Here is an 8,114-nt window from a genome sequence, read left to right as displayed (position 1 = left end):
ATAATTTTAGCACATGCCGACATCATCGACTGTGACGGCTCGTATATGTACCTGTCCCGTCCTGTGGGCCAAGTGTGTATGTGCGCTCGGGGTTTTATGGGCGCGAACATGGCTTTCACATCTGTCCTCACTCATCCTCAGTAAGCCAGGATACAAACTGCGCTTCGACAACATCCACTACAAAGGTACAAGAGCTGTGTAACGGAAAACAAAAACACGTGTCATCTGCATGCGAGGAACGGCGTATTTGGAGAACCTTGTGCTTATACATACAAATACATAGAGGTGCAGTACACCTGTTTCTAATGTCCCTGGCTGTTGTGCTTGTGTCTTTTCTTGTTGCATTTTGTGTGTTTTTGTTGTTCTTTTTATTAACCAGAATAATTTTGCTTGAAATGTAGGAATTTACTATTATTATTTCTCAAACAGTGTGAGGGTTGTGTTGTTTTTATTTTTGCAATTATATTTTTATCTGTAAAATACCGGATATTTTCTTTTATTATTTCCTCTCAAGTGATAAAAATATGTTTTCTACTTTTTTTAGCAATTTCATTCATATATGGTTTAATAACGGTTAATCTTCTTCTTCGAGCAAATAAAAGTGGCTGAATTTGAAGTATCCTGGACTTGAATAATCAAGCCGATAGATTATTGCATGGAATAGAATGTCATCATATTGCTTCATGACAACTGTATGCTTACATATTGTCTCTTTGTGCTAACGTATCACTTGGTTGTATTTAGCTTGCCTTTTCGTTACTTTATATGTGAGAATCACATTTTTATGCATGCCTAAATGAAAACATTTCAATTTAGGATCATGTTAATACGAGTCTATAGTTTTTCAATATTTGCTATTTCACCGTGTATTTCTGGCTTTTGGATAATAATTAAAAAAATATATCACCATCACGAAAGCATGTGTTTCCCAAAAATATTTGTTTAGCCCTTGTTAATGTTCAAATGATCGGAACCTTTGATATAAAAGACAACTTTATCTCTGCCAAGTCAATCGGCGCTAAGGAGATGTTTGGACACCTGTAATTTTTGAATATTTTTATATCTCCATAACTTGAGTAATTACGATAACGATTTTGTCACAAGGCGATAACAAACGCTAACCCAAGCATATCGTGCTCTGATGAGCTAATAACAACTTAGCATGAATTGCTGCTTTGAGGAATCGCAGTATAAAAGGAAACATTACTCATTTTACTAGCTTGTAATACCGCATACACAAGCCAATTAAAGACAAAACTCAACATTGTTCCAAGCACAATATGTTTTTAGTCGATACGACAGCTATTTGTTAATTTGTTACTTAACCTTTGAAAATATGCCCATTAGAGCCTTCATGAGCAGTGGCGGGCTTCACAGTTATCGCTACATGTATACAACTATTAAATTGACTTAAAGTAGAAAGAACCGGCAAATGTTTCACAGCACGCTTCTTGTGATTGCTATTACAACACGGTTGATCTGCAACGCGCGTTATATTATGTGCAAGTATGTCCTCAAAAGCGTGATGTTTGTATATATGAATATATCATTCTGTTTATACTCAAAACGCAAAATCGGTGAAAACATTACCAACCGTGCAGAAAATCTGCTCAGCTTTTTTGCTAATTGAAATGCAAACATCACGCCATACCAATATGTATACGCACACTGAGTTTTATTTCAATTTGAATAGCTAATGCAAGAAGCATGGATCCCATTGGTAAAGATTAATGCCTGAAGCCTATATACGTTATTATTTATTTTAAACTTCAATGAAATATTAAACTTGGTTTGTTTCTTATAACAAATACAATGTGTATATATGGACGGGTAACCACGTAGTGCATTTATCATATGTCAATGAGTTTCTGTTGCGATGTGAATTAATGTAACGTACAGGTTTTTGCTGTGCGACTATTCAAATGAATTATAAATTAGCGAACGCATACTGGTCATGATAATTATCGAATAAAATATGTACAAAATACGTATTTCATGACAGAAAAAAACTTTGAGTAGAAAATATTAGCAATATAATAATTATACATCTTGTCATCAGATTTATTTATGAAATTTGTTTTATGGGTTGTAAACCATGGGTGTTACACGCGACACGTCGTCTTATGATGGTTTACATTTGTGAAAAGGCTATTTAAAATCAATCAATGTAAGGCAAAGATTTTGCTAGAACAGCTTCTCGCCGTTCATGGTGATGTCCGCTCTGGTGTTGTTTTCACTTTTCACCATGATCTTCGACTTCTCCGTGCTGACCTCCATCCCTGTGTTTCTGCTCTTTCAGAGAGTCTGTTAGTGTGGTCCTAGTGTTCACTGTTGGTGCCACCCATGATTTCACAGTCATCAACACATTTTAAGATAGAGATAGGTCTCCCATCGATGGTGATGGAGGTTAAGTGGTCTTGAAGGGTCTCGTGCAAAGGTCAAACAGGACTTGAGGGAGCAGACATTACTGACGGCGCCAACTGATATCCTGAAGAAGTCGCCAATTCGTACATTTTGAAGTACTTCGCTGCTGGCGTTTTCGTAAAGTTCTTGCATGACTTGCACTAGCTCTTCGTCAATATTAATATTGTACCCTCCCAGAACCTACCAAATGCCACTTAACATTTTCTAGTTCTTATTCATTCGACATAGGGCTTCCAAGTAAACATATAATTCCAACGGTTACTAGAAGCACATAGGTATTTATTAAAAAATCTTGTTTTAACTATAACCATCATTATTAACTCTGAACGGCTGATTTATGAAGGTAAATCTCTAACATATCAAATTTATAACCTGGTTACACATTATTACCCACTTTTATTTGAAAGCTTATATGAATTATTCAGTTAAGTAAGTTCAATATATATGGACATTTAAGCCTCATTCAGAATGATCCCAGACCAAAAGCGGAGGACGAAAGTCCGTCAATACTTAAGGCAGAGGTGGAGGAGTCAGTAGGAAGTCTAAAAGGAAGGAAAAATCCCGGAAGTGGACACCTTAACCTCCGAGTTGATTAAACCCTGATGAGAGGCAATGACTTCAGCAATGACGACACTATGAATGAAGATCATGGAGTAGAAGACGTGACCTAAGGAGTGGACCCAATCTTTTGTCAACAGCCTACCGAAATTCCAACTTCAAGCTGTACCAGAATTAGCGCATCTTCAGTCTCATCGACCATCCTTGCAAAGTCATGCTACGCATCATCCACAACCGACTTAAACTTAAGGTCGAGAACTTATGGCGGAAACGCAGACTAGATTCAGTGCTGGGCGGAGCACAGGAAAGCACATCTTTAACTGCATAGTCATCAGTTAGAATCACCTGCAACACCAACGTTAGCACTTCCACTATTATATTGCATTTGAGAAAGCTTTCGACCGCGTGTGGAAAGATGGCCTATGACAGGTTCTGAGAGGATTTAACATTGACGAACGGCTGGTGTAAGTCATACAATAACTCTACGGAAACATCAGCAGCATTGTACGTCTCAACGGACAGATGGATGACTTCCTTTGGACTTAAGAAAGAGTACGTCAGAGATGTCTGCGCTCCCCCGTCCTGTTTAATCTTTTCCTTACGAATATTATGCAGTAGACCCTCCAAGACCATCACAACTCGATCCCTATCGGTGTCAAACCGATCGCCAACTTGAGATGGGTGGCATAAGCAGTAAAATCAAAGTGTAAAAAATCAGTGCAGACATCACCATGAACGGTGAGAAGCTGGAAGAAGCGACCAGCTTCAGGTATTTGGGAGCCACAATTTCCAATGATTGTAGCAGTATCGCTGAGGCCGGAATTAGAAATGCCGAACGCGGCGATGGCCAGATTGAGCAGGTTATGGACAAGCAGCTCCATCAGCTTTCCCCCAACAACTCTCTCGTAGTCTCCGTCCTACTGTACGACTGCGGAACCTGGACGCTTCAAGTTGACACAGGACACGATACAGGCCTTTGCAAACAATTGTCTCCGAAGACTGCTAAGCATCTCATTCATTGGTCACAACACCGTCGAGTACGTCCGAAACATGGCAGTAGCACTTGTTTGCCCACAAGTCGACCGCCAAACGACGAAAGTTGGCTTGGTTTGGACACGTCACCAGACAAGAATCTCTGTAAAAGACTGTGCTCCAAGGCACGCTAGAGGAAGGTCGCTATCGAGGCCGTCAGAAGAAATGCTGTATAGACAATGTGAAAGAATGGACATCCCTCCCCATGGATGAGCTAATCCCAGCAGACTACAACAGACCTGACTGGCGGAGGATATTTGTGTAGCCGTCACTCATTTCCACCAAACGACCAGACCGATGAAAGGAATGGTGATTATTTGCTTAAATGAATCTGGTATTTTCAAATGAAACGGAATGACTCTGTTGTGTGTGCTTTAATTCGTATCGTTGAGAAAAGAGCCGATACAAATAACAATGAAATCCTTTGTCCACAGACATTGATTGAGCCGAGGAATTTGACAAGCAATTATATATACAGGTAAATGATGTCATTTCTCTCATAAAAAAGGTAATGTTATCGCTGAAAATAGAACATGTATTTGTTATATAATTTTAACACACATTTTTTAACCTTTGCACACATGGTTTTAACCTTTGGCTCTATAACGATCGAGAAACAAATCAACTGATCGTCGAAACAGTACACTTGAAGGGACATTTCAAGAGTTAAAATGGAATCTTATTTGACTTGCCTGATCGTGGTCGCTTTGTGTTGTTCAGGTATGTTTATAATGGCTTATTAGCAGTTAGTTGTGCATGTATTTGCAATTAAAATTTAATAAATAAATGATGTAACTTATTACGGCATTTGGATTAAAAATCAAGTATATTTCATTCACAGCCGACACATATTGAAACAAACAAATGAAGCTTCGAAAAACTATTTTTTACTAGAGATCGTAGCGACCAAAAATAAAAAAGTATAAACGGCTAAAACAAGGGTAAAGTTGTAACAAATATGTGTAACTTATTCGTAATATTTTCTATACAATCGAATATTAGCAAAGCCTAAGAGGTAAATTGACAATATTAGTCGCAAAGTTATTATGAAAGAAAAAAAATATTCTGGTTTCTTTTTCAAAACAGATTACACTTTATGAATAACATACTGAAATATAAGTTTAGATGAAATTATAGAAGAACACCAACGGAAATAGAGTTTCATACATTTGAAAATCCTTTCATGCAAAAAAGACATGAACATTGTTGGGGCATGGCTTTTTTTCGGTGGATATTTTTTCAACGACACAAGTTATGGTTTGGCAATGAATACGACTGAATATGTCGGTTGTTATATTTTTCACTGGGAAATTCATTTGATTTTTTGGTTCCATGACAGTTTATTAATTGTTTTCATTATACCTCATTCGTTCATAGTGCTGTGTTGGTTTAACACAGAAAAAAACAATGTTAAATATTTCAGTATCATGTATAAACAGTTGTTATTAAGCTCAAAAAAGTTATGTTTGAATTAAATATTCTATTTTTACAGCTTTGTATGAATTAAAGTTTCATTATAATAGAGTATGAATTTAACATACTACATACACATTGAGGATCAATTTAATTCTCTTATTGACGACAGAGTTATTGAAGCGATTGGAATACAGTGGATTTTGTATTTTATTACTTTTGCTACTCATCAATATATTTCATATAACAGTATAACCGTAAAACTCTTTAATTATAAACAACATATCTAACAACTAATACGTCATATGCAATTATTATAAAGATTTAATTTGTCATTGAACCGCTGTGCATTTTTGTGCTGTAACACTTGAAAAAGGACGTATTTCTGATGTATAATTTTAGCACATGCCAACATCATCGACTGTGACGGCTCGTATATGTACCTGTCCTGTCCTGTGGGCCAAGTGTGTATGAGCGCTCAGGGTTTAATGGGCGCGAACATGGCTTTCACATCTGTCCTCACTCATCCTCAGTAAGCCAGGATACAAACTGCGCTTCGACAACATCCACTGCAAAGGTACAGGAGCTGTGTAACCAAAAACAAAAACATGTGCCATCTGCATGCGAGCAACGGCGTATTTGGAGAACCTTGTGCTTATACATACAAATACATAGAGGTGCAGTACACCTGTTTCTAATGTCCCTGGCTGTTGTGCTTGTGTCTTTTGTTGTTGCATTTTGTGTGTTTTTGTTGTTCTTTTTATTAAGCAGAATAATTTTGCTTAAAATGTAGGAAATTACTTTTATTATTTCTCAAACAGTGTGAGAGTTGTGTTGTTTTTATTTTTGCAATTATATTTTTATCTGTAAAATGTCGGATATTTTCTATTATTATTTCCTCTCAAGTGCTAAATATATGTTTTCTACTTTTTTTAGCAATTTCATTCATATATGGTTTAATAACGGTTAATCTTCTTCTTCGAGCAAATACAAGTGGCTGATTTTGAAGTATCCTGGACTTGAATAATCAAGCCGTTAGATTATTGCATGGAATAGAATGTCATCATATTGCTTCATGACAACTGTATGCTTACATATTGTCTCTTTGTGCTAACGTATCACTTGGTTGTATTTAGCTTGCCTTTTCGTTACTTTATATGTGAGAATCACATTTTCATGCATGCCTAAATGAAAACGTTTCAATTTAGGATCATGATAATACGAGTCTATAGTTTTTCAATATTTGCTATTTCACCATGTATTTCTGGCTTTTGAATTATACGAAAGCATGTGTTTCCCAAAAATATTTGTTTAGCTCTTGTTAACGTTCAAATGATCGGAACCTTTGATATAAAAGACAACTTTATCTCTGCCAAGTCAATCGGCGCTAAGGAGATGTTTGGAAATCTGTAATTTTTGAATATTTTTATATCTCCATAACTTGAGTAATTACGATAACGATTTTGGCACAAGGCGATAACAAACGCTAATCCAAGCATATCGTGCTCTGATGAGCTAATAACAACTTAACATGACCACCCCCCCCACCCCCTCCCCCGCATGCACTCTTCCTATTTCTGCTTTGAGGAATCGCAGTATAAAAGGAAACATTACTCATTTTACTAGCTTGTAATACCGCATACACAAGCTAATTAAAGACAACACTCAACATTGCTCAAAGCGCAATATGTTTTAAGTGGATACGGCAGCTATTTGTTAATTTGTTACTTAACCTTTGAAAATATGCCTATTAGAGCCTTCATGAGCAGTGGCGGGCTTCACAGTTATCTCTACATGTATACAATTATTAAATTGACTAAAAGTAGAAAGAGCAGGCAAATGTTTCACAGCATGCTTCTTGTTATTGTTATTTCAACACGGTTGATTTACAACGCGCGTTATATTATGTGCAAGAATGTCCTCAAAAGCGTGATGTTTGTCTATATGAATATATCATTCTGTTTATACTCAAAACACAAAATCGGTGAAAACATTACCAACCGTGCAGAAAATCTCAGCTTTTTTGCTCATTGAAATTCAAACATCACGCCATACCAATATGTATACGCACACTGAGTTTTATTTCAATTTGAATAGCTAATGCAAGAAGCATGGATCCCGTTGGTAAAGATTAATGCCTGAAGCCTGTATACGTTATTTATTTTAAACTTCAATGAAATATTAAACTTGGTTTGTTTCTTATAACAAATACAATGTGTATATATGGATGGGTAACCACGTAGTGCATTTATCATATGTCAATGAGTTTCTGTTGCGATGTGAATTAATGTAAAGTACAGGTTTTTGTTGTGCGACTATTTTAATGAATTATAAATTAGCGAACGCATACTGGTCATGATAATTATCGAATAAAATGTGTACAAAATACGTATTTCATGACAGAAAAAAACTTTGAGTAGAAAATATAAGCAATATAATAATTATACAATGTAGCCTCATCTTGTCATCAGATTTATTTATAAAATTTGTTTTATGGCTTGTAAACTGTCTTGCATTAGTTAAGAGTACGTAGGCGGCCTATTTAGTGTTCACTGAGAGGTATTCAATGTGTTTGTTGACCACGGCAGTGAAGGTATATGGAGGGGAAAGACTGCCAATATTATTCATCACCAGAAATGTTGCACGCGTTGAATATTCAGCTCATTTGTTCAACAGAGAATTTTTTA

Source organism: Dreissena polymorpha, chromosome 9, assembly GCF_020536995.1.
Source record: "Dreissena polymorpha isolate Duluth1 chromosome 9, UMN_Dpol_1.0, whole genome shotgun sequence".
NCBI lineage: Eukaryota > Metazoa > Mollusca > Bivalvia > Myida > Dreissenidae > Dreissena > Dreissena polymorpha.
Note: the sequence above shows the minus strand (reverse complement) of the source record.